At 49.5% G+C, this 26927-nt stretch overlaps 1 protein-coding gene across 1 annotated transcript in view; it reads left to right on the plus strand.

Annotated features, from left to right (window-relative positions):
- The first annotated feature begins 24563 nt into the window (after positions 1-24563).
- The window catches only part of LOC134983120 (gastrula zinc finger protein XlCGF26.1-like), a 38047-nt gene continuing 35683 nt past the window's right edge, over positions 24564-26927 (plus strand). The window contains exon 1 of the mRNA XM_063948849.1: positions 24564-24652. The gene's annotated coding sequence lies outside the window, so the exon portion shown is untranslated. The remainder of the gene's footprint in view (positions 24653-26927) is intronic.

The following is a 26927-nucleotide window of genomic DNA, read 5'->3' on the forward strand; positions in this document are numbered from 1 at the left end:
GCAGCAACATGCTGAAAACAAAAGTAACACAACTTGTGTAACTATAATGAACAAACTGCAGGTAAAGTACGCACTGGGTCGGGTGCCCAGCATCCTCTACGGACTAGGAGAAAACAAATTTACCGGTAGGTATTAAAATCCTATTTTCTCATAAGTCCTAGAGAATGCTGGGGTCCACTTCAGTACCATGGGGTTATACCAAAGCTCCAGTACGGGCGTGAGAGTGTGGGTGACCCTGCAGCACCGACTGACCAAACTTGAGGTCCTCATCGGCCAAAGTGTCAAACTTATAAAATTAAGCAAATGTGTTTGACCCTGACCAAGTAGCCACTCGGCAAAGTTGTAAAGCCGAGACGCCCCGGGCAGCCGCCCACGATGAGCCCACTTTCCTACTAGAATGGGCCTTTACCGACTTCGGTATCGGCAATCCTGCCGTAGAATGAGCGTGCTGAATCGTACCTCTGATCCAGCGCGCAATAGTCTGCTTAGTAGCAGGACACCCAATCTTGTTGGGAGCATACAGGACAAACAGAGCCTCTGTTTTCCATATCCAAGCTGTTCCTGCGACAAAAATCTGCAAAACTCTAACCACATCTAGAAACTTTGACTCAGTGAAAGTGTCAGTAGCTACTGGCACCACAATAGGTTGGTTTATGTGGAAAGATAAAACCACCTTTGGAAGAAAATGTTGGTGAATTCTCAACTCCGCCCTATCTTCATGGAAGATCAGGTAAGGGCTCTTGTGAGACAAGGCCCCCAACTCAGACACCCGCCTTGCAGATGCCAAGGCCAAAAGCATCACCACTTTCCAAGTGAGAAACTTCAATTCTATCTCCTGCAGAGGTTCAAACCAATCTGATTGAAGGAACTGCAACACCACATTAAGGTCCCATGATGCCACTGGAGGCACAAATGGAGGCTGGATGTGCAGAACCCCTTTCACGAACGTCTGAACTTCTGGAAAGGAGGCCAATTGTTTTTGAAAGAAAACTGATAAGGCCGAAATCTGGACCTTGATTGACCCCAATCTAAGGCCCGCATCCACACCAGCCTGCAGAAAATTGAGAAAACGTCCCAACTCAAACTCTTCCGTAGGCGCCTTCTTGGATTCACACCAAGACACATATTTTCTCCAAATACGGTGGTAATGTTTAGACGTTACTCCTTTCCTGGCCTGAATAAGAGTGGGGATGACTTCCTTGGGAATACCCTTTCGGGCTAGGATCCGGCGCTCAACAGCCATGCCGTCAAACGTAGCCACGGTAAGTCTTGATACACACACGGCCCCTGCTGCAGTAGGTCCTCTCGAGGAGCAAGAGGCCGAAGATCTTCTATGAGCAACTCCTGAAGATCTGGATACCAAGCCCTCCTTGGCCAGTCTGGGGCAATGAAGATTGCTCGAACTCTTGTTCTACTTATTATTTTGAGAACTTTTGGAATCAGTGGAAGTGGAGGGAAAACATATACCAACCGAAACACCCACTGGGTCACCAGTGCATCCACTGCTATTGCTTGAGGGTCTCTCGACCTGGAACAATATCTCTGAAGCTTCTTGTTTAGACGAGATTCCATCATGTCTACTTAAGGAACTCCCCAAAGACTTGTCACCTCTGCGAAGACTTCTTGGTGGAGGACCCACTCTCCTGAATGGAGATCATGTCTGCTGAGGAAGTCTGCTTCCCAGTTGTCCACTCCCGGAATTAAAATTGCTGACAGAGCTCTTACATGTCTTTCTGCCCAGAGGAGAATCCTTGTCACCTCTGCCATTGCCGCTCTGCTTTTCGTTCCGCCTTGCCTGTTTATGTACGCGACTGCTGTTACATTGTCTGACTGGATCTGCATGGGATGATCTTGAAGAAGACGTACAGCTTGTAGAAGGCCGTTGTAAATGGCTCTCAAATCCAGAACGTTTATGTGAAGGCAGGCTTCCTGACTTGACCATTTTCCTTGGAAGCTTTCTGTTAGGGTCTCCTGCCCTGTGCTGCCACGTCATCATGGCAACCGGGAGACAAGTGCTAGCGGAGTAACCTGAGCGCAGCTGATACTCCGGTTCGGGTCTTTTGCTGTGCAGTGGTTACAGGCTCTGTGCACGGCAGGGGATCCGGTGCTGGTTTTTGTGCTCACAGTCTGTGAGGTCTGAGTGGGGCGTGGACAGCACCTGCTTTATAAGGCCTCTTCTCGGGTTAAGCAGATGCTGCTGAATCTTTGTTGGTTAGTCAGTTCCTGAAAGTTAGCCAGTACTGTGTAGCTTTGTATTTGTTGTTGCTTACTGCAAATAGGCCTGGGGATTTGGTATTACACTCTGCCAATCCAGACCTAGCAGTAAGACTGGAGTCAGTTGTTTAACTTGCTGGGGTTCTTTTACTACTCTGTGAACTTAGCAAGTTTGCGGCTGTATTCTAAGACTTGCCTGCCTAAATCCTGTCTCACTGTGCAAGGTGTCAGGTGTCAGTTTAGTGGCAGTAAGCTGAACCTGTGCACTGCAAGTGAGAATTAGGATTGTGGAGACTCTCCTTGTGTCTATCATTCCATCTCTGACCAAGGAGTTTACTGCCACACCCGTTGGTAACCCTTTAGGGTTTTGCTGTTGCCCTTAGCAACAGCATTTCGGGTTCTCTACGTATTAAAACACAACATCTTGCTTTTCCCATCTGAGCATTACTAATACTAGGGAGACACCCAGTTCCTTAGCCTCTGGGCTTCTCTGTTCACTTTGTGTGTATTTTGTTACCCTATCACCTTCTGTGTACGTAATGTCATATTCCCCAGTCTGTCTGTGAGTTCATTTGTTTTGCATACCTATCCGTTCAGACACCAGTACATTCCTGCAGGCACTGGTGTGCATAACAGTTCAAACACCAGTACATTCCTGCAGGCACTGGAGTGCATAACAGTTCTGACACCAGTACATTCCTGCAGGCACTGGTGTGCATAACACTTTCCCCCTGTGTGACAGCTCCCCAGCCTCGGAGAATTGCATCCGTGGTTATTAGGACCCAGTCGTGAATCCCAAACCTGCGTCCCTCTAGTAGGTGAGAACTGTGTAGCCACCACAGGAGCGAAATCCTGGCTTTGGGGGACAGGATTATTTTCCGGTGCATGTGTAGGTGGTATCCGGACCACTTGTCGAACAGGTGCCACTGGAATACTCTGGCATGAAATCGGCCAAACTGTATGGCCTTGTAGGCCGCTACCATTTTCCCCAACAACCGAATGCATTGATGGATCGACCCGCTTGTTGGTTTCAATATTTGACTATTTTCTGGATTTCCAGAGCCTTTTCCACTGGAAGAAATACTCTCCGTACTTCTGTGTCCAGAATCATCCCTAAAAAGGACTATCTTGACGTCGGTTCCAACTGCGACTTTGGAAAATTTATGATCCAACCGTGTTGTTGGAGTATTGACAGGGAGAGTGCAATGTTCTGCGCCAACTGTTCCCTGGATCTCGCTTTTATCAGGAGATCGTCCAGATAAGGAATTATATTGATGCCTTTTGACGAAGGAGGACAATCATCTCCGCCATCACCTTGGTGAATACCCTCGGTGCCGTGGAGAGTCTGAACGGCAACGTCTGGAACTGGTAATGGCAATCCTGTACTGCGAATCTCAGATAAGCTTGGTGAGGAGGATAAATGGGAACATGCAAGTAAGCATCCTTTATGTCTACTGACACCATGAAGTCCCCTTCCTCCAGACTGGAAATCACTGCCCTCAGGGATTCCATCTTGAACTTGAACCTTTTCAGGTAGAGATTCAGATTTTTCAGGTTTAAAATCGGTCTGACCGAGCCGTTCGGCTTCAGAACTACAAAGAGGCTTGAATAAAAACCTTCTCCTTGCTGTGACAAGGGTACCAGGACAATGACCTGATCCTGACATAATTTTTGAATTGCCGTTGTTACTGCCTCGCTTTCTGGAAGAGAAGCTGGCAAGGTCGATTTGAAAAATCGGCATGGGGGACGTCTTGAGACTCTAGTTTGTACCCATGGGACACTATTTGTAAGACCCATGGGTCCAGGCCAGATTGAATCCAGATTTGACTGAAAAGTTTCAGACGTGCTCCCACCCGAGCGGACTCCCGCAAGGGAGCCCCAGCTTCATGCTGCAGATTTGGCAGAAGCAGGGGTGGACTTCTGCTCCTGCAATCCGGGAGACGCTGCGGATTTCTTTCCTTTTCCCCTTTGCAAAAAAAGGGGGGAACCTTTGGCCTTTTTGTATTTGTTGGGCCGAAAGGACTGCATGTGAGAGTGATGTGTCTTTTTCGCTGGTGTAGGAGCATAAGGCAAGAATGTTGACTTACCTGCAGTAGCCGCCGCGACTAACGCATCCAGACCATCACCAAACAAGGCCTCACCTTTATACGGGAGAGCCTCCATATTTCTTTTGGAATATGCATCAGCATTCCACAACGCCCTCCGAGCCGATACTGCCATGGTAGCGGTTCTTGATCCCAAGAGACCAATATATTTCATGGTTTCTAGCACGTACGCAGCAGCGTCTTTGATATGACCTAACGTTAGGAGTATCTTGTCTCCATCTATTGTGTCAATGTCTAATGACAAGTTTTCTGACCACTTTTCAATAGTACTACTCACCCACGCACAGACAATGGTAGGCCTGAGTAGTGTCCCATTGGCCACATCAATAGATCACCTCACTAACTTGCGGTCTGTCGGCTCCTTAAGTGAAGCCATTCCAGGCGCAGGGAGAAACACCTTTTCTCTTTTATGACAGGGCCCTGTCTAAAATGCGGGATGACTCCCACCTTTTGGAAAAAGGTAAGCTGCCTGAATTCCTTTTGGGAATCTGAAATTTATTTTCTGGTTAAATCAGACTCCCTCCTAGAGACTGTTCAACTCCTGAGGTGGAGGGAAAATTACATTACTTCTTTACTAAAGTAAACCCTCTCCTTGTGGTAAAAGAGGGGGCTTCGTAACTTCTAACACCTCCTTTATAGCTAAAACATGTTCTGAATGCTTTTCGCTAACTTAGGCCCTATTCCCCTGGAATCACTAGTGTCGACACAGGAATCAGAGTCCGTGTCGGTATGAGTTTGTACTACTTGTGCAAATTTGTATGTGACCCAGAGGGTCCCTGTGGATGAAAGGCAGAACTATTAAAAAATCACATCTTCAACAGATTATTTACAGTTTTCTGCATGAGATTCAGTCCAACCTCTTACTGATATGATTCACACTATCATGTAACCTTTCACCCAGTCAGGCTCTTGGTGTCATATTACACCTCTGTGTCCCTAACATGTCTCCCCCCCCCCCCCCCCCCCCCCGCACCCTGCAGTGCCTGTGTATGTGTTGGCAACATGGCGCGCTGCGCTCCCGCCGTCACTTTGATTGAAGATCCTTTCTTCTAACACTCACCTGTCTTCTGACTTCTGGCTCTGTGAGCCCTTCAGGAGCTAATGGTGTCCTGTCAGCCAGAAGCAGAGCCATGAAACTCTTTAGGAAGTTGGTTCCTACTTCTGCCCCCTCAGTCCCACGAAGCAGGGAGTCTGATGTCAGCAGATCTCCCTGAAAATAAAAAACCTAACATAAGTCTTTTCAGGTAAACTCAGTAGAGCTTCCCTGGAGTGCATCCAGTCTGCCTGGGCACATTTCTAAAACTGAGGTCTGGAGGAGGGGCATAGAGGGAGGAGCCAGTTCACACCCTTTGAAAAGTCTTAAAGTGCCCATGGGTCCTGCGGAACCGTCTATACCCCATGGTACTGAAGTGGACCCCAGCATCCTCTAGGACGTAAGAGAAATATATGGGTAATAGTATTGGAAAAAGATTTGGGGGTGCACATAGATAATATTCTTAATAACAGTACACAATGTCAGAGTGCAGCAAGTAAGGTGCTTGCGTGCATAAAACAGGGCATTGATACAAGGGACGAGGATGTAATCCTGCCACTGTACAAATCATTGGTACGTCCGCACCTGGAATATTGTGTTCAGTTTTGGGCACCATATTCTAAAAAAGATAACGTGGAACTCGAAAGAGTTCAAAGGCGTGCTACTAAACTGATTAAAGGGTTAGAGACACTGGAGTACGAGGAAAGGCTTACTAGGTAAAATATGTATACACTAGAAAAGAGGAGACTAAGAGGAGACATTAGCAATATCTTCAAATATGTAAACGGTCATTACAAGGAGTTAGCAGGGGATTTGTTTATGAAAAGAACTCTGTATAGAACGCGTGGGCACTCACTGAGGCTAGAGGAGAGAAAATTCCATACACAATGTAGGAAAGGGTTCTTCACTGTAAGGGCAATAAAGATTTGGAACTCCCTGCCGGAGAAGGTAATAATGGTGGACTCTGTAAATGCATTTAAAAACGGATTGGACAGTTTTCGAGCTGAAAAAAAGTATCCAGGGCTATAGCATTTAATATATTGTCAATAAGGATCTGGGAGTGGTAAGAATTATAGTTGTTAATTGGTACGAAACCATTACTTCAGCTGGTGCATTACAATGTGCACAGCTTAATACAGAATACAGGTTGAACCCGATGGGCATTTTGCCTCTTTTCAACCTCATTTAATATGTTACCTGTATTACGGTAATGGCGAGGTCTGCGCCACCTGTAGTACGGTAACAGCGGGGTATGCGCCACCTGTTGTACGGTAACGGCAGGGACTGCGGCACCTGTATTACGGTAACGGCGGGGTCTGCGCCACCTGTATTACGGTAACGGCAGGGTCTGTGCCACCTGTAGTACGGTAACAGTGAGGTCTGCGCCACCTGTATTACGGTAACGGCGGGGTCTGCGCCACCTGTATTATGGCAACGGCGGGGTATGCGCTACCTGTATTACGGTAACGGCGGGGTCCGCGCCACCTGTATTACGGTAACCACGGGGTCCGCGCCACCTGTTACGGTAACGGCGGGGTCCACGCCTCCTGTATTACGGCAACGGCGGGGTCTGCTCCACCTGTATTACGGAAACGGCAGGGTGCGCTCCACCTGTATTACGGTGATGGCGGGGTGTGCATCACCTGTATTAGGGTAACGTCGGGGTCTGCGCCAACTGTATTAGGGTAACACCGGGTTCTGCGCCACCTGCATTATGGTAACGGCGGGGTGTGCGCCACCCTCATTACAGTAATAGACATACCTCCCAACACGACCCTCTCCAGGAGGGACAGAATGCTCTTCTTATGCATTAACCTGTTCAACACAGGTGCCGGTAATCATAAATTAAAAGAAAAGTCCAGAAGCAGAGCATTGTGTCCCTCCTGGAGAGGGTCATGTTGGGACGTATGAATAGGACACCATACCTCCCAACTTGACCCTCTCCAGGAGGGACAGAATGCTCTGCTCCTGGACTTCCCTCTTAATGTATGATTGCCATCACCTGTGGTGAGACACCTTTCTTATCCATGAACCTGTTCAAAACAGGTGATGGCAATCACAAATTAGGAGAAAAGTCCAGGAGCAGAGCATTCTGTCCCTCCTGGAGAGGGTCATGTTGGGAGGATTGGGACACTAGAGTATCAGCCACCTGTACAGGGATAATGCAGCACCAGAGGCTGCCCCAGCTGCACTATAACAAGGCACTGTAGAACAGCAACCTGACACCAGAGCTGCTCAGCCTATAGAATAATAATAATAATAGAATTACCTGCTGCCAGACACAGCAATGGCTGCTATCTGCTCCTGCTCCCTTGTGGGAATGATAGAAGGCGGAACTCAGAGCAGGGGAAAATGGGATCTAGCATCAACCAGGGGAAAATACCCCCGCTCATGACGTCACTACACGGCCAAGGAATCTACTGCAGCAGCCGGACTGGTCTACAAGAAAATGGCCGCCGGCTTGCTGCACTGAGGACATGTATGGTAATAACAATTACAGAGTGCGGTGCTATGGGCGGGGTGTAGGAAGGCAGATGCCAGTCAGCAGGATGCAGCCTGTGCCAATCATTCCCTACTTCCGCTCTGTGCGTTCCACCTTACTTCCGGCCAGTGCGTTTCACCTTACTTCCGGTCACTGCATTCCATTCCACACACAGGAAGAGTGGTGCTTGCCACGAAGGGAACACAGCCTCCTCTCGGTAACTATATACTCTCTTCGTGATCAGGAAGTGACATAAGTAGAGGGCAGGAGCGAACTTCCGCCCTTACAACCCATAACTGTTTGCTCCCTGTTACTGGCAGCAGCAGGTAATGTCCTGTGTTATCGGCGCTGATCTCGTGTGCGGATTCTTATCTCAATCATACTGTGCATCAGGGGCAGGGGACCTGTGGTACAACATAGCCCAGCATGCCCTGCCGCAGTGTTCCGGCTCGCTGCCAATGATGCTCTCAAATTTAATGGATTTCTTTCCCCCATTAAATGTCGGGTTTGTGATGGCTGCCACCATCATATACTTGATCCCAATGGCTCATTATAACAATACAGCTGAGGACACCCTGGAGCAGTGCCGGCAGCAGGGCCCCACTACACCTGTGCACTCGGTAACCATCGATGGTCTAACCATCAGCCGGCGTTCCTGCGGCGGCCATCCCTAGCGTCAGAGCCGGCCATAGGCAAACTAGGCAATTGATATGCCTAGGGGCATCATCAGCTTCTGCTGATTAAAGTGATATGCAGCATGCCTATATTCTGTGTGTAGCATTTCATATGCAGATACAGCCACAGTCTCACACAGTATATAGGCATGCTGCATATCCGTTTAATCAGCAGAAGCTGCTTGTGCATCCTAGCCACATAGCAATGCAAATAAGATGCATTTTCATTAAAAAAAGGTGCCCGACGTTAGCATTGATGCAAGATTTGTGAGGGCACATCTGTATCCAGGCCCGGCGCTACCCGCTCAGCAAAGGGATGCAGTGCAGGTAGGCGCCGGACTGGAGAGGCGCTCTACCTGCTCTGCATCCCCGCTGCTGCCCCTGTCTCTTTCGCTGCTGCGTCTGTCGATGTGACAGGCCACGGCAGCTTGAAGCCGGAATCTGCAGGGCAGCCTTTACCCTGCAGCAGAACAAATCATCCACACTTCCTGACCGGAGCTTTCAGGCTTTGCGGTATTTCTCTGCCGGCAACCTCGCCGCTCCGACCTGCGGAAGCTGTGCAGCTGGAATGACTTTAAGGAGGAGCAGATCTGATTGGTGCGCGCTCGCGTCCGCTGCTCCTGTCCACCCAGCACCCGCGCCGCCCTCACCTATGCCGTTCTGATGGGAGACATGATTATCCGGACATCACCAGACCAGCTAAGCTGGACGCAGGCATAGGGCGTCGTGGGTGCCGGCTGTTTGCCGTGGATGAACCCCCTGTAGGCGGACTCCCCCTCCGAGATCCTGCCCGCCTCCAGCCTCCGGAACATCTTTCTGTCTCTGTGCCCGAGCTGCCGGCGCTGACATCAGCCTCCAGCAGCTGAAAGATAAGCTCCTGCCCAGCAGCTGCAGATCATCCTCAGCAACAGGGTGTACTGGCTGGACATGGCTGACTGCGACTGGCCCTAGGTCTGTATAAGGCTAAGCAGCGTTGCTGGGCACTAGCTAGAGGCTATGGGCAGTATTCCATTTTCTCTGACGTCCTAGTGGATGCTGGGGACTCCGTAAGGACCATGGGGAATAGACGGGCTCCGCAGGAGACTGGGCACACTATAAGAAAGATTTGGTACTAGCTGGTGTGCACTGGCTCCTCCCTCTATGCCCCTCCTCCAGACCTCAGTTAGATCTCTGTGCCCGGCCCGAGCTGGATGCACACTAGGGGCTCTCCTGAGCTTCCTAGAAAGAAAGTTTATTTTAGGTTTTTTATTTTACAGTGAGACCTGCTGGCAACAGGCTCACTGCAACGAGGGACTAAGGGGAGAAGAAGCGAACCTACCTGCTTGCAGCTAGCTTGGGCTTCTTAGGCTACTGGACACCATTAGCTCCAGAGGGATCGACCGCAGGACCCGTCCTTGGTGTTCGTTCCCGGAGCCGCGCCGCCGTCCCCCTTACAGAGCCAGAAGCATGAAGATGGTCCGGAAAATCGGCGGCAGAAGACTTCAGTCTTCACCAAGGTAGCGCACAGCACCGCAGCTGTGCGCCATTGCTCCTCATACACACTTCACACTCCGGTCACTGAGGGTGCAGGGCGCTGGGGGGGGGGCGCCCTGAGCAGCAATAAAAACACCTTGGCTGGCAAAATAACCACAATATATAGCCCCAGAGGCTATATATGTGGTAATTACCCCTGCCAGAATACAGAAAAAAAGCGGGAGAAAAGTCCGCCGAAAAAGGGGCGGAGCCATCTCTCTCAGCACACTGGCGCCATTTTTCCCTCACAGTTCCGCTGGAAGGAAGCTCCCTGACTCTCCCCTGCAGTCTACAACAGAAAGGGTAAAAAAGAGAGGGGGGCACTAAATGTAGGCGCAGTTTAATACAATAAGCAGCTATAAAGGGTCATAATTCAGTTAGTCCCTGCATTATTATAGCGCTCTGGTGTGTGCTGGCATACTCTCTCTCTGTCTCCCCAAAGGGCTTTTGTGGGGTCCTGTCTCCTTTAAGAGCATTCCCTGTGTGTGTGCGGCTGTGTCGACATGTTTGATGAGGAGACTTATGTGGAGGCGGAGCAGATGCCTATAAATGTGTTGTCACCCCCTGCGGGGCAGACACCTGAGTGGATGGACTTATGGAAGGAATTACGTGCAAGTGTCGACTCCTTACATAAAAAATTTGACGACATGCCAAATGCGGGACAGCCGGCTTCTCAGCTCGTGCCTGCCCAGACTATTCAAAGGCCATCATGGGCCCTGAAACGACCACTACCTCAGATGGCAGACACAGATGTCGACACGGATACTGATGCCAGTGTCGACGACGATGAGTCAAATTTAATGTCCACTAGGGCCATTTGTGGCATGATTGAGGCAATGAAAGAGGTATTACACCTTTCTGATATAAACCCAGGTACCTCAAAAAAGGGGTATTATGTTTGGGGAGAAAAAACTACCAATAGTTTTTCCCCCATCTGAGGAATTGAATGATGTGTGTGAAGAAGCGTGGGCTTTCCCCGATAAAAAATTGGTGATTTAAAAAAAAAAAAAAAATTACTAATGGCGTTCCCTTTCTCGCCAGAGGATAGGTCACGTTGGGAAACTCCCCCTAAGGTGGTGGATAAAGCGCTCACACGTTTGTCTAAAAAGGTGGCACTACCGTCTCTGGATACGGCCGCCCTAAAGGAACCTGCTGATAGAAAGCAGGAGGCTATCCTAAAGTCTATATATACACACACTGGTGTTATACTGAGACCAGCTATTGCTTCAGCCTGGATGTGCAGTGCTGCTGCTGCTTGGTCAGATTCCCTGTCGGAAAATATTGACACCCTAGACAGGGACACTATATTGCTAACCATAGAGCATATAAAAGACTCAGTCTTATACATGAGAGATGCACAGAGGGAGATCTGCCGGCTGGCATCTAGAATAAGTGCATTGTCCATTTCTGCTAGGAGAGGCTTATGGACTCGGCAGTGGACAGGCGATGCAGATTCTAAAAGGCACATGGAAGTTTTGCCTTATAAGGGTGAGGAGTTATTCGGGGACGGTCTCTCAGACCTTGTTTCCACAGCAACAGCTGGGAAGTCTGCATTTTTGCCCCATGTCCCCTCACAGCCTAAGAAAGCACCGTATTACCAAGTACAGTCCTTTCGACCCCAGAAAAACAGGCGGGGCAAAGGCGGGTCCTTTCTGTCTAGAGGCAGAGGAAGGGGGAAAAAGCTGCAACACACAGCAGGTTCCCAGGACCAAAAGTCCTCCCCCGCTTCTTCCAAATCCGCCGTATGACGGTGGGGCTCCACAGGCGGAGCCAGGTACGGTGGAGGGCCGCCTCAAGAATTTCAGCGATCAGTGGGCTCGCTCACGGGTGGATCCCTGGATCCTTCAAGTAGTATCTCAGGGGTACAAGCTGGAATTCGAGGCGCCTCCCCCCCGCCGTTTCCTCAAATCGGCCTTACCGACAACTCCCTCGGGCAGGGAGGCTGTGCTAGAGGCCATTCACAAGCTGTATTCCCAGCAGGTGATAGTCAAGGTACCCCTACTTCAACAAGGCCGGGGCTACTATTCCACACTGTTTGTGGTACCGAAACCGGACGGTTCGGTGAGACCCATTTTAAATTTGAAATCCTTGAACACTTACATAACAAAATTCAAGTTCAAGATGGAATCGCTCAGGGCGGTTATTGCAAGCCTGGACGAGGGGGATTACATGGTATCCCTGGACATCAAGGATGCTTACCTGCATGTCCCCATTTACCTTCCTCACCAGGAGTACCTCAGATTTGTGGTACAGGATTGCCATTACCAATTCCAGACACTACCGTTTGGACTGTCCACGGCACCGAGGGTGTTTACCAAAGTAATGGCAGAAATGATGATACTCCTTCGAAAAAAGGGAGTTTTAATTATCCCGTACTTGGACGATCTCCTTATAAAGGCGAGGTCCAGGGAGCAGTTACTGGTCGGAGTAGCACTATCTCGGGAAGTGCTACAACAGCAGGTCGGGATCGCATCTTCAGATGCATCAACTGATAACCCTGTCTTCAAGGACCAGGGTGTCTCTACTGTGGTGGCTGCAGAGTGCTCATCTTCTAGAGGGCCGCAGTTTCGGCATACAGGACTGGGTCCTGGTGACCACGGATGCCAGCCTTCGAGGCTGGGGAGCAGTCACACAGGGAAGAAACTTCCAAGGACTATGGTCAAGTCAGGAGACTTCCCTGCACATAAATATTCTGGAACTGAGGGCCATTTACAATGCCCTAAGTCAGGCAAAACCCCTGCTTCAAAACCAGCCGGTACTGATCCAGTCAGACAACATCACGGCAGTCGCCCATGTGAACCGACAGGGCGGCACAAGAAGCAGGATGGCGATGGCAGAAGCCACAAGGATTCTCCGATGGGCGGAAAATCACGTCTTAGCACTGTCAGCAGTGTTCATTCCGGGAGTGGACAACTGGGAAGCAGACTTCCTCAGCAGACACGAGCTACACCCGGGAGAGTGGGGACTTCATCCAGAAGTCTTCCTACTGTTGGTAAACCGTTGGGAAAGGCCACAGGTGGACATGATGGCGTCCCGCTTCAACAAAAAGCTAAAGAGATATTGCGCCAGGTCAAGGGACCCTCAGGCGATAGCTGTGGACGCTCTAGTGACACCGTGGGTGTACCAGTCGGTTTATGTGTTCCCTCCTCTGCCTCTCATACCAAAGGTACTGAGAATAATAAGAAGGCGAGCAGTAAGAACGATACTCGTGGTTCCGGATTGGCCAAGAAGGGCTTGGTACCCAGAACTTCAAGAAATGATATCAGAGGACCCATGGCCTCTACCGCTCAGACAGGATCTGCTACAACAGGGGCCCTGTCTGTTCCAAGACTTACCGCGGCTGCGTTTGACGGCATGGCGGTTGAATTCCGGATCCTAAAGGAAAAGGGCATTCCGGAGGAAGTCATTCCTACGCTGATAAAAGCCAGGAAAGAAGTAACCGCAAACCATTATCACCGTATTTGGCGAAAATATGTTGCGTGGTGTGAGGCCAGGAAGGCCCCTACAGAGGAATTTCAGCTGGGTCGTTTTCTGCACTTCCTACAGTCAGGAGTGACTATGGGCCTAAAGTTGGGTTCCATTAAGGTCCAGATTTCGGCTCTGTCGATTTTCTTCCAGAAAGAACTGGCTTCACTGCCTGAAGTTCAGACTTTTGTAAAGGGAGTGCTTCATATTCAGCCCCCTTTTGTGCCTCCTGTGGCACCTTGGGATCTCAATGTGGTGTTGAGTTTCCTAAAATCACATTGGTTTGAACCACTTAAAACCGTGGATCTGAAATATCTCACGTGGAAAGTGGTCATGTTATTGGCCTTGGCTTCGGCCAGGCGTGTGTCAGAATTGGCGGCTTTGTCATGTAAAAGCCCTTATCTGATTTTCCATATGAGGACTCGTCCCCAGTTTCTCCCTAAGGTGGTATCAGCTTTTCACTTGAACCAACCTATTGTGGTGCCTGCGGCTACAAGGGACTTGGAGGATTCCAAGTTACTGGACGTAGTCAGGGCCTTGAAACTTTGTTTCCAGGACGGCTGGAGTCAGGAAAACTGACTCTCCTTTTATCCTGTATGCACCCAACAAAATAGGTGCTCCTGCTTCTAAGCAGACTATTGCTCGCTGGATTTGTAGCACAATTCAGCTGGCGCATTCTGCGGCTGGATTGCCGCATCCTAAATCAGTGAAAGCCCATTCCACGAGGAAGGTGGGCTCATCTTGGGCGGCTGCCCGAGGGGTCTCGGCTTTACAACTTTGCCGAGCTGCAACTTGGTCAGGGGCAAACACGTTTGCTAAATTCTACAAATTTGATACCCTGGCTGAGGAGGACCTTGAGTTCTCTCATTCGGTGCTGCAGTCATCCGCACTCTCCCGCCCGTTTGGGAGCTTTGGTATAATCCCCATGGTCCTTACGGAGTCCCCAGCATCCACTAGGACGTCAGAGAAAATAAGAATTTACTCACCGGTAATTCTATTTCTCGTAGTCCGTAGTGGATGCTGGGCGCCCATCCCAAGTGCGGATTGTCTGCAATACTTGTATATAGTTACTGCCTAACTAAAGGGTTATTGTTGAGCCATCTGTTGTGAGGCTCAGTTATATTTCATACTGTTAACTGGGTTTAATATCACGAGTTATACGGTGTGATTGGTGTGGCTGGTATGAGTCTTACCCGGGATTCAAAATCCTTCCTTATTGTGTCAGCTCTTCCGGGCACAGTATCCTAACTGAGGTCTGGAGGAGGGGTATAGAGGGAGGAGCCAGTGCACACCAGGTAGTACCAAATCTTTCTTATAGTGTGCCCAGTCTCCTGCGGAGCCCGTCTATTCCCCATGGTCCTTACGGAGTCCCCAGCATCCACTACGGACTACGAGAAATAGAATTACCGGTGAGTAAATTCTTATTTTTAAAGTATTGGTGCCCCCTAGTTTTTTTTACCAACTGATGTGGGTATCAGAGGGATATCATTAAAGTGGCCAGGTAGTATGGTTATTGTGTGGGATAAAAATAATCTCATTATATTAATAGGTACAGTAAGAAGGGTAGGAGACTGGGGAAGGTTTACATTTGAAATGGGGGTACTATTGTGTGGCCACACCCCTTCCTTGTGAGACAACACCCCTTTTTTCGACACGCACTGTCCCTTTATAAAAATATGTGAGGGCGCAAATTTAGAATTTGCAGGGGGGCGCTGAACACCCTAGCACCGGCCCTGTCTGTATCCATGCAGAGGTCACAGTGTTAGTGGCAGTGTGAGTGCTGTGTGCATGTGAGTGGGTTGGTTGTGCAGTAGTGTTCAGAATATGTGTAAGGAGCATTATGTGTGTCATGTAAAAATGCATTAATAATGTGCAACCTATGTGTAAAGGGCCACTATGTGTGTCATTATGTGTATAAGGGCATTAATAATGCGCGGCATATGTGTAACAGGGTACTACTGTATGTGTGTCATTATGTGTATAGGGGCACTAATAATGTGCAGCAAATGTGTAGGGGGCACTATGTGTGTCATTATGTGTATAAGGGCATTCATAATGTGCGGCATATATGTAAGGGACATTAATTGTAAAAGGGCATTAACAAAGGTTGTCATAATGTGTAAGGTGCATTATGTTTATAAGGACATTAATGTGTCTCATATGTGTAAGTGGCATTACTGTGTGGAATTGTGTATAAATGCATTACTAATGTGTGGCATTATGTGTATAAGGTGCTCTACTATGTGGCGTTGCATATAGAAAGGGCACTACTGTGTCGTCTAATGTGAATAAAGAGCAATAAGGTGTGGTGTAATGTGAATAAGGAGCAATTCATTGTGATGTAATGTGAATAAGGGGCTTTACTGTGAGGAGTAACGTTTATAAGGTAAAGTGATACTACTGTGGGATGTAATATGAATTATGGACACTATTGCAAGATAAAATGTGAATAAAGTTGTAGTACTGTGTGGCGTAATTGAAATTGGGGTTACTATTGTGTGGCCATGCCCCTTCCCAGCAAGAAGATGCCCCTTTTTGGGCTGTGCGTCAAATGTGTGAACTGTTCCTATTTAAAATATAGGGGGTACAAGGACTGCTATGGGTGAGGGGTGATGGTGCTGGGAAAGAGGTGCAAGGTCAAAGACAGAACCAGTGGTGGTGCTAGGGGGCACCAGCCAAAATCTTGCCTAGGGCATCATATTGGTTAGGGCCGGCTCTGCCTAGCGTGTAAGCAGCATGTGGGAAGCTCCGGTGCCCATATGGAGGGGAAGTTTGATAGGAAGATGGAGAAGGTCTAACGGGGGGATAAGTGGCATCTGGGGGTTGTCTGATGGGCAGTGGGTGAGGGAAGGTCTCATAGTCTTGTACTTGGCATATAGAGATGTATGATGGGGCATAGCTAGTGATCTTGTGATAGCCGGGCAGCAGCAGATCCATCAGTCATATTAAAAAGCATTGTCACGCCAGGCCGTGTCATCACATAAGCAAGCAGTTTATTCACAGTTCAGACAGGGTTATCACGACAGTAACATTTAACTTATTTTTCTTCTCTCCAGCACAATATTCATATGGGTTACATCAGGTTACATCTCCTTTCATTTGCTTCACTGGCAATAACAGCATTTACAGTGATGTGGCAGCATTACAGTACAGTACATACCAGCGCAGTCTCTGGGAATCAGTAGTGCAGCTTCCGCAAACTGAGATTGATTTCAGTGTGCTCTCCCCCATTCGCTAGGGGCTCTATCTAAACGGGATCTCTCATGGACACGTTACTGGGGGCCTTCCGCCAAACGTGGTTCCTACCACTCACCCAGCTCGTCCTCTCCCGCAGACTCACACCTCCCATCCTGCTTCTGGGGTACCCCTGAAGGTGGGGATCCCCTTTGTTTCTTCCACTGATTGTTCATGCTGTAGCTGCTCTCACACTGCAAATCTGGATATCTCTTGCTCTTCCTAGCAGCACCTACATGCTGTTCCATAATGCCAGGGACTGTGGAGTTATAGATGCTTGTTCCACAGTCCCCAGACTGCGTTTCTCCTGGACACTAGCCTGTGCCCTCCATTTCAGTCCTCAGCTCACACTGAACTGTCCTGTGCTTTGTTCCTTTTGATAAAATCCTCCTGCACTTCCTGTCCTAACTCCCTAGATGTTGCAGGGTCTGCCAGAACTGGTTTTGGGGCCATAAAACTCCCCCACTCACTGATAAGAATTAAATGGCTTTTGGAACTTTCCAATATATCTTGTCTCCTAACATTCCAGTATGCCACAATCTTACTGGCATCAGGTGAAGTATAATGGGCATTTAAGGGTGCGGTCTGAGGCACATGTGGAGAAGTCTTACGGGCATGAATGTGAGATACATGGGAGTCATCCCTGTGTGTCAGGAGGATTAGTCAGATTCTCATCACAGGCAAGATTGTCCTTATACTCACCAGCAAGATCATTCAGCTGCTGACCGGAGAGGTGACTGCTGGGAATGGGGCATTATACAGTAACACCAGGGGATGTGACTGGAGAGGTGACTGCTGGGAATGGGACAATATACAGTAACACTGGAGAGGTGACTGCTGGGAATGGGACACTATACAGTAACACCGGGGGATGTGACCGGATAGGTGACTGCTGGGAATGGGACATTATACAGTAACACTGGAGAGGTGACTGCTGGGAATGGGACACTATACAGTAACACCGGGGGATGTGACTGGAGAAGTGATTGCTGGGAATGGGACATTATACAGTAACACCTGGGGATGTGACTGGAGAGGTGACTGCTGGGAATGGGACATTATACAGTAACACCGGGGGATGTGACCGGAGAGGTGACTGCTGGGAATGGGACATTATACAGTAACACCGGGGGATGTGACCGGAGAGGTGACTGCTGGGAATGGGACATTATACAATAACACCGGGGGATGTGACCGGATAGGTGACTGCTGGGAATGGGACATTATACAGTAACACTGGAGAGGTGACTGCTGGGAATGGGACACTATACAGTAACACCGGGGGATGTGACTGGAGAAGTGATTGCTGGGAATGGGACATTATACAGTAACACCTGGGGATGTGACCGGAGAGGTGACTGCTGGGAATGGGACATTATACAGTAACACCGGGGGATGTGACCGGAGAGGTGACTGCTGGGAATGGGACATTATACAGTAACACCGGGGGATGTGACCGGAGAGGTGACTGCTGGGAATGGGACATTATACAGTAACACTGGAGAGGTGACTGCTGGGAATGGGACATTATACAGTAACACCTGGGGATGTGACTGGAGAGGTGACTGCTGGGAATGGGACATTATACAGTAACACCGGGGGATGTGACCGGAGAGGTGACTGCTGGGAATGGGACATTATACAGTAACACCGGAGGATGTGACCGAAGAGGTGACTGCTGGGAATGGGGCATTATACAGTAACACCTGGGGATGTGACTGGAGAGGTGACTGCTGGGAATGGGACATTATACAGTAACACCGGGGGATGTGACTGGAGAGGTGACTGCTGGGAATGGGACATTATACAGTAACACCGGGGGGATGTGTCTGGAGAGGTGACTGCTGGGAATGGGACATTATACAGTAACACCGGGGGATGTGACAGTAGAGGTGACTGCTGGGAATGGGACATTATACAGTAACGCCGGGGGATGTGACAGTAGAGGTGACGGCTGGGACTGGGACATTATACAGTAACACCGGGGGATGTGTATGGAGAGGTGACTGCTGGCAGTGGGACATTATACAGTAACGCCAGCGGATGTGACCGGAGAGGTGACTGCTGGGAATGGGACATTATACAGTAACACCGGGGGATGTGACAGGAGAGGTGACTGCTGGGAATGGGACATTATACAGTAACACTGGAGAGGTGACTGCTGGGAATGGGACACTATACAGTAACACCACAGGATATGACTGGAGAGATGACTGCTGGGAATGGGATATTATACAGTAACACCGGGGGATGTGACCGGAGAGGTGACTGCTGGAAATGGGACATTATACAGTAACACCAGCGGATGTGACAGGAGAGGTGACTGCTGGGAATGGGACATTATACAGTAACACCAGGGGATGTGTATGGAGAGGTGACTGTTGGCAGTGGGACATTATACAGTAACGCCAGCGGATGTGACAGGAGAGGTGACTGCTGGGAATGGGACATTATACAGTAACACCGGGGGATGTGACTGGAGAGGTGACTGCTGGGAATGGGACATTATACAGTAACACCGGGGGATGTGACCGGAGAGGTGACTGCTGAGAATGGGACATTATACAGTAACACCGGGGGATGTGACCGGAGAGGTGACTGCTGGGAATGGGACATTATACAGTAACACTGGAGAGGTGACTGCTGGGAATGGGACATTATACAGTAACACCGGGGGATGTGACGGGAGAGGTGACTGCTGGGAATGGGACATTATACAGTAACACCACGGGAGATGACTGGAGAGATGACTGCTGGGAATGGGACATTATACAGTAACACCGGGGGATGTGACTGGAGAGATGACTGCTGGGAATGGGACATTATACAGTAACACCGGGGGATGTGACCGGAGAGGTGACTGCTGGGAATGGGACATTATACAGTAACACCGGGGGATGTGACCGGAGAGGTGACTGCTGGGAATGGGACATTATACAGTAACACCGGGAGATGTGACCGGAGAGGTGACTGCTGGGAATGGGACATTATACAGTAACACCAGGGGATGTGACAGGAGAGGTGACTGCTGTGAATGGGGCATTATACAGTAACACCGGGGGATGTGTCTGGAGAGGTGACTGCTGGGAATGGGACATTATACAGTAACACTGGGGGATGTGACCGGATAGGTGACTGCTGGGAATGGGACATTATACAGTAACACCGGGGGATGTGACCGGAGAGGTGACTGCTGGGAATGGGACATTATACAGTAACACCGGGGGATGTGACCGGAGAGGTGACTGCTGGAAATGGGACGTTATACAGTAACACCGGGGGGGGGGTGACTGGAGAGGTGACTGCTGGGAATGGGGCATTATACAGTAACACCAGGGGATGTGACTGCTGGGAATGGGACACTATACAGTAACACCGGGGGATGTGACTGGAGAGGTGATTGCTGGGAATGGGGCATTATACAGTAACACCGGGGGATGTGACTCGAGAGGTGACTGCTGGGAATGTGACATTATACAACAACACCGGGGATGTGACAGTAGAGGTGACTGCTGGGAATGGGACATTATACAGTAACACCGGGGGATGTGACAGTAGAGGTGACTGCTGGGAATGGGACATTATACAGTTTCACCGGGGGATATGACAGGAGAGGTGACTGCTGGGAATGGAACATTATACAGTAACATCGGGGGATGTGTATGGAGCGGTGACTGCTGAAAATGGGACATTATACAGTAACACCAGCGGATGTGACAGTAGAGGTGACTGCTGGGAATGGGACATTATACAGTTACACCAGCTGATGTGACAAGAGAGGTGACTGCTGGGAATGGGACATTATACAGTAACACCGGGGGATGTGACAGGAGAGGTGACTGCTGGGAATGGGACATTATACAGTAACACCGGGGGATGTGACAGGAGAGGTGACTGCTGGCAATGGGACATTATACAGTAACACCAGCGGATGTGACAGGAGAGGTGACTGCTGGGAATGGGACATTGTACAGTAACACCGGGGATGTGACAGGATAGGTGACTGTTGGGAATGGGGCATTATATAGTAACACCACGGGATGTGACTGGAGAAATGACTGCTGGGAATGGGACATTATACAGTAACACCGGGGGATGTGACAGGAGAGGTGACTGCTGGGAATGGGACACTATACAGTAACACCAGGGGATGTGACCGGAGAGGTGACTGCTGGGAATGGGGCATTATACAGTAACACCGGGGATGTGATTGCTGGGAATGGGACATTATACAGTAACACCGGTGGCTGTGACCGGAGAGGTGACTACTGGGAAAGGGACATTATACAGTTACACCAGCGGATGTGACAGGAGAGGTGACTGCTGGGAATGGGACATTATACAGTAACACCATGGGATGTGACTGGAGAGATGACTGCTGGGAATAATACATTATACAGTAACACCGGGGAATGTGACCGGAGAGGTGACTGCTGGAAATGGGACACTATACAGTAACATCGGGGGATGTGACCGGAGAGGTGACTTCTGGGAATGAGGCATTATACAGTAACACCAGGGGATGTGACTCGAGAGGCGACTGCCGGGAATGGGACATTATAAAGTAACACCGGGGGAATGTGAGCGGAGAGGTGACTGCTGGCAATGGGACATTGGGGGTAATTCCAAGTTGATCGCAGCAGGAAATTTTTTAGCAGTTGGGCAAAACCGTGTGCACTGCAGAGGAGGCAGATATAACATGTGCAGAGAGAGTTAGATTTGGGTGGGTTATTTTATTTTTGTGCAGGGTAAATACTGGCTGCTTTATTTTTACACTGCAATTTAGATTGCAGATTGAACACACCCCACCCAAATCTAACTCTCTCTGCACATGTTATATCTGCCCCCCGTGCAGTGCACATGGTTTTGCCCAACTGCTAAAAATTTTCCTGCTGCGATCAACTTGGAATTACCCCCCTTATACAGTAACACCGGGGGATGTGACCGGAGAGGTGACTGCTGGGAATGGGACATTATACAGTAACACCGGGGGATGTGACCGGAGAGGTGATGGCTGGGAATGGGACATTATACAGTAACACAGGGGGATGTGACAGGAGAGGTGACTGCTGGGAATGGGACATTATACAGTAACACCAGCGGATGTGACAGGAGAGGTGACTGCTGGGAATGGGACACTATACTGTAACACCGGGGGATGTGACCGGAGAGGTGACTGCTGGGAATGGGGCATTATACAGTAACACCACGGGATGTGACTTGAGAGGTGACTGCTGGGAATGGGGCATTATACAGTAACACCACGGGATGTGACTTGAGAGGTGACTGCTGGGAATGGGACATTATACAGTAACACCGGGGGATGTGACTGGAGAGGTGACTGCTGGGAATGGGGCATTATACAGTAACACCGGGGGATGTGACTGGAGAGGTGACTGCTGGGAATGGGGTATTATACAGTAACACCGGGGGATGTGACTGGAGAGGTGACTGCTGGGAATGGGGCATTATACAGTAACACCGGGGGATGTGACTGCTGGGAATGGGGCATTATACAGTAACACCGGGGGATGTGACCGGAGAGGTGACTACTGGGAATGGGACATTATACAGTAACACCGGGGGATGTGACCGGAGAGGTGACTGCTGGGAATGTGACATTATACAGAAACACCGGGGGATGTGACTGGAATGGTGACTGCTGGGAATGGGGCATTATACAGTAACACCAGGGGACGTGTCCGGGTGGTGACTGCCGGGAATGTGACATCATACAGTAACACCAGGGGACGTGTCCGGGTGGTGACTGGAGAGGTGACTGCTGGGAATGGGACATTATACAGTAACACCAGCGGATGTGACAGGAGAGGTGACTGCTGGGAATGGGACACTATACTGTAACACCGGGGGATGTGACCGGAGAGGTGACTGCTGGGAATGGGGCATTATACAGTAACACCACGGGATGTGACTTGAGAGGTGACTGCTGGGAATGGGGCATTATACAGTAACACCACGGGATGTGACTTGAGAGGTGACTGCTGGGAATGGGACATTATACAGTAACACCGGGGGATGTGACTGGAGAGGTGACTGCTGGGAATGGGGCATTATACAGTAACACCGGGGGATGTGACTGGAGAGGTGACTGCTGGGAATGGGGTATTGTACAGTAACACCGGGGGATGTGACTGGAGAGGTGACTGCTGGGAATGGGGCATTATACAGTAACACCGGGGGATGTGACTGGAGAGGTGACTGCTGGGAATGGGGCATTATACAGTAACACCGGGGGATGTGACTGGAGAGGTGACTGCTGGGAATGGGGCATTATACAGTAACACCGGGGGATGTGACTGGAGAGGTGACTGCTGGGAATGGGGCATTATACAGTAACACCGGGGGATGTGACTGGAGAGGTGACTGCTGGGAATGGGGCATTACACAGTAACACCGGGGGATGTGACTGCTGGGAATGGGGCATTATACAGTAACACCGGGGGATGTGACCGGAGAGGTGACTACTGGGAATGGGACATTATACAGTAACACCGGGGGATGTGACCGGAGAGGTGACTGCTGGGAATGGGATATTATACTGTAACATCAGCAGATGTGACAGGAGAGGTGACTGCTGGGAATGGGACATTATAAAGTAACACCGGGGGATGTGATCGGAGAGGTGACTGCTGGGAATGTGACATTATACAGTAACACCGGGGGATGTGACTGGAGTGGTGACTGCTGGGAATGGGGCATTATACAGTAACACCAGGGGACGTGTCCGGGTGGTGACTGCCGGGAATGTGACATTATACAGTAACACCAGGGGACGTGTCCGGGTGGTGACTGGAGAGGTGACTGCTGGGAATGGGACATTATACAGTAACACCGGGGGATGTCTCTGGGTGATGACTGTGTCATTGGGTGTGTCAGGTGTCAGGATGTCACTGTCTATGTCTCCATGCAGGAGGGGGGAGTATATAGAAGAACAGAAGGGTCTGTACAAGGACGTGATGATGGAGAATCACCGGCCCCTCACATCACTGGGTAAGAGGAGACTGTCATGTATTCAACAGGGGAGAGCAGGTATGGGGGACCCCTATAAACACACATCACCTGATAATCACATATACTGTATACAATGTACTCAGTCACTGTGTGTCTCCTACAGATGGGCCCAGTAACAGATATACCCCAGAGAGATGTCCCCGTCCTCTGTATTCCCAGGATTGTACAGGGGAGAGTCACAGGATCCCACAGGAGGGTCAGGTAGGTAGGATTTAGGGTCTCTCCAATATACCAAAGTGACCATCACTATATGATCTGTAGAGGACCTGTGCGTCTTATACACTGATATTATACTGTTTCACCTCAGTTTAATCTGTATGCAAATGTCATTATAGTGTTCTTTTTTTTTTTTTTTAGGTAGAATTTCTGTCTGATATTAAAATAGAAGATATAGAGGGAGAAGAAGAGACGTATGTGACTGATATAAAAGCAGATGATATAGAGGGAGAAGAAGAGACGTATGTGACTGATATAAAGGCAGAAGATACAGAGGGAGAAGAAGAGACGTATGTGATTGATATAAAGGCAGAAGATATAGAGGGAGAAGAAGAGAAATATGAGACTGATATAAAGGCAGAAGATATAGAGGGAGAAGAAGAGACGTATGTGATTGATATAAAGGCAGAAGATATAGAGGGAGAAGAAGAGACGTATGTGACTGATATAAAGGCAGAAGATATAGAGGGAGAAGAAGAGACGTATGTGACTGATATAAAGGCAGAAGATATAGAGGGAGAAGAAGAGACGTATGTGACTGATATGAAGGCAGAAGATATAGAGGGAGAAGAAGAGACGTATGTGACTGATATAAAGGCAGAAGATATATAGAGAGAAGAAGAGACGTATGTGAGGGGTTATCAGCAGTGTAAGGAGGAGGAAATCCCTACAGATATCAGCACAGGTGAGTAATAAACACTTATTACAGAAAAGAGTCACATATTCTTCTTGCTCAGTCACTACAGCAATCTCTTATACTACACCCTCATCTGTCAGTACAAACTAATGAGTAATATGTATTTCTCCTTCGTCCTAGAGGATGCTGGGGACTCCAAAGGGACCATGGGGTATAGACGGGATCCGCAGGAGACATGGGCACTTTAAGACTTTAAATTGGTGTGACCTGGCTCCACCCTCTATGCCCCTCCTCCAGACCTCAGTTAGATTCTGTGCCCAGAGAGACTGGACACACACTAGGGGAGCTCTACAGAGTTTCTCTAGAAAAGACTTTCTGTTAGGTTTATAGTTTTCAGGGAGACCTGCTGGCAACAGGCTCTCTGCTTCATGGGACTGAGGGGAGAGAAGCAGACCTACTTCTGTGAGTTAAAGGCTCTGCTTCTTAGGCTACTGGACACCATTAGCTCCAGAGGGTCTGATCACTTGGTATAGCCTAGCTGCTCGTTCCCGGAGCTGCGCCGTCATCCCCCTCACAGAGCCAGAAGAAAAAAGCCGGGTGAGTAACCGAAGCAAAGAAGACTTCAGTGAAGGCGGCAGAAGACATCAGTCTCGGAGGTACCGCGCAGCAGTCACGCTGCGCGCCATTGCTCCCGCTCACAAACGACACTACACGGGTGCAGGGGGCAGCAATAAAACCTCTTTTAAGATCTGGCACAGAGGTATACAGGATACAGACCCCCGCCAGTATAAAAATAAGCGGGACACAAGCACGCCATTTAGGGGGCGGGGCTTCGTCCTTCCAGCTCTTAGCGTCATTTTTCCTCTTCACAGCAAGCTGCAGAGACGCTGGTCCTGGCCCTTCACTTCTGTCACAAGTAACAGGGTGCAAAAACAGGAGGGGGGGGCACGAAAATTTGGTGTTGATTACTTGGTATAAAGGCGCTTACAGGTCTGGGGCATTATTTAATTCCTTCAGACCGGGTGAGGCGCTGGGTGTGAGCTGGCAAACTCCCTCTCTGTCTCTCTGAAGGGCCTTACTGTGGGTCTGTTCCTTATAGCCCAGTGTGATGGTGGGTGTCGGTACGCATGTGTCGACATGTCTGAGGCTGAATGCTCTTCCCAGGAGGAGGCTGGTGTGGGGGCAGAACAGAATGTGGGAGTGACTCTGTCGGCACCGCCGACTGCTGATTGGGTAGATATGTGGAGTGTCTTAAATGCAAGTGTGGCTTCGTTGCATAAGAGATTAGACAGAACCAAGCATGGAGACAATCCATGGAAGATGTTTTGTCACAAACTCAGACCCCCTCAGGGTCACAGAAACGTACGTTTACCCAGATAGCTGACACGGGTTCGGACTCCAGTGTCTACTATAGTGATGCCAAATTGAATCCTAAACTGGTTAAGAGCATTCAGTACATGATTGTGGCAATTAAGGACGTGTTACATATCACTGAAGACCCTGCTGTTCCTGATACTAGGGTCTGTATGTATAAAGGAAAGAAACCTGAGGTAACGTTTCCTCCCTCTCATGACCTGAACACTCTTTTTGAAAAGGCTTGGGATACTCCTGACAAGAAGTTGCTGATTCCCAAGGGAATTTCTATGGCATATCCGTTTCCCTCTGAGGATAGGGTAAAGTGGGAGTCGACGCCCACGGTGGACAAAGCTCTAGCACGGTTGTCCAAGAAGGTGGCGCTTCCGTCCCCTGACATGGCAGCCCTAAAGGATCCTGCGGATCGTAAGCAGGAAACTACCTTGAAATTTGTTTATGTCACTACAGGTACGCTGCTCAGACCTGCCGTGGCAGCGGCATGGGTGAGTAGCACTATTGAAAAGTGGGCCGATAACTTGTCATCTGAAATGGACACCCTGGATAGAGATAGCGTGCTTTTGATGCTGGGTCATATCAGGGACGCTGCAGCCTATCTAACGGAGGCTGTGAGAGATATTGGCCTCTTGGGATCAAGGGCCAATGCCATGGCAATCTCGGGTAGGAGAGCGTTGTGGACTCATCAATGGAATGGTGGTGCTGACTCTAAGAAGGCTATGGAGGATCTGCCCTACAAAGGTGGCGTTTTGTTTGGCGAAGGCCTCGCGGAACTGGTATCTAGAGCTACCGCGGGTAAGTCATCTTTCTCTGGCTGGGTCCACAGGATTATCCACAGGATAACATTGGGATATTGTCGAGCGACAGCGAAAATGGCACCAACACGGTCACGAGCTTTCTGGCCTCCCAGGATGCATTGGGGCCTCCACTATATAGTCCCGCCCACTGACTGAGT

Source organism: Pseudophryne corroboree (genome assembly GCF_028390025.1).
Source record: "Pseudophryne corroboree isolate aPseCor3 chromosome 3 unlocalized genomic scaffold, aPseCor3.hap2 SUPER_3_unloc_1, whole genome shotgun sequence".
NCBI lineage: Eukaryota > Metazoa > Chordata > Amphibia > Anura > Myobatrachidae > Pseudophryne > Pseudophryne corroboree.